Genomic DNA, 1118 nt, shown 5'->3' with positions numbered 1-1118 from the left:
GTGTGATTATACAGTGATTTCAGGTGAAAATTACAAAGCTGATATCCTGGCATTTAGTCAGTGCGCTCACTGATGATACACTTGTCAAATTCGTATTTGTGCCAATGGAACAAAAGTTGTAAGTGGCATAATAGAAGATAATCTCTTTTTCTTTGTGGCTTTTTTAATTCAATGTTTTAATCCACCCATTTAATCACAAAACATATATCACATTAGCTATAATATTTATAGTGTTTAGGAAAGTGATTATAAATAGATTATAGTGTGGTTATTGGGATGCAGGCTTTTCCTCCTTTTTCACTTGGATGTGTATCTCAGAGGAATGCATCGTTTCTAGAGTTTGCCCTTGAGACCAGTTTTATTGAGAATAGTAACCATATATTTATGTACAGAATCCCCATTTGGTAGTTACCGGCGTGCTCATTATTTTGGAAAAACAGGACTCCATATTGAAAGGCCTGGCGCTGATGATGTTTAGATCTCTGCCCTCAGCCCAGTTTCTAAAGCATTTTCTTCTGAAGTCCCTAAACTTGCTAAACCACAAAATATCTGTAGTATGTTTTTTTAAAGTAGTTGAACCATAGAGTAACGATGGGGTACAGGGGGAGTTTATAGAGCAGTTAGTGGTTGAATTCTGCCTTGGTGTGGCCGGGTTAGGAGGGGCTGCAGTGGCATATGAGGGGCTTTGGGCACTGCTGGGCACAGACTCATCCTGTGGGAATGTGCGTTCTTACCCCACACTTCCTATTTGGGGCTGAAAATTTTAATAGTGAAGAAAGAAAATTATAAAGCACTGAGCTAGACAGGATTGATTTCCCCTGCTGTATTGCTAGAAGGTGGCATGTCTGAGTCTCAGCCTGCGGGAGAGCTGTGCCCTTTTCTGGGGAAGCACAGAGCTCCTGAGCTTCCAGCTTGGGCCCCACAGCCCTTGGAGCTGGGAGATGATGGGGAGACATAGGCCCTTCCTCAGAAAAAGAGGGCAACCCACTCAACAGTGAAGACACCAGGCAGCTGTGGAAAGTGAAAGTTGGTCTGGATTCCACTGAAAAGATTAACTGGTAAACATTTCTACTCCATTTTCTAAAACTGAGTTTTCCCACAGGAAAAAAAAAAAGTAA

Source organism: Callithrix jacchus, chromosome 1 (assembly GCF_049354715.1).
Source record: "Callithrix jacchus isolate 240 chromosome 1, calJac240_pri, whole genome shotgun sequence".
Taxonomy (NCBI): domain Eukaryota; kingdom Metazoa; phylum Chordata; class Mammalia; order Primates; family Cebidae; genus Callithrix; species Callithrix jacchus.
This window is presented reverse-complemented; position numbering follows the sequence as displayed.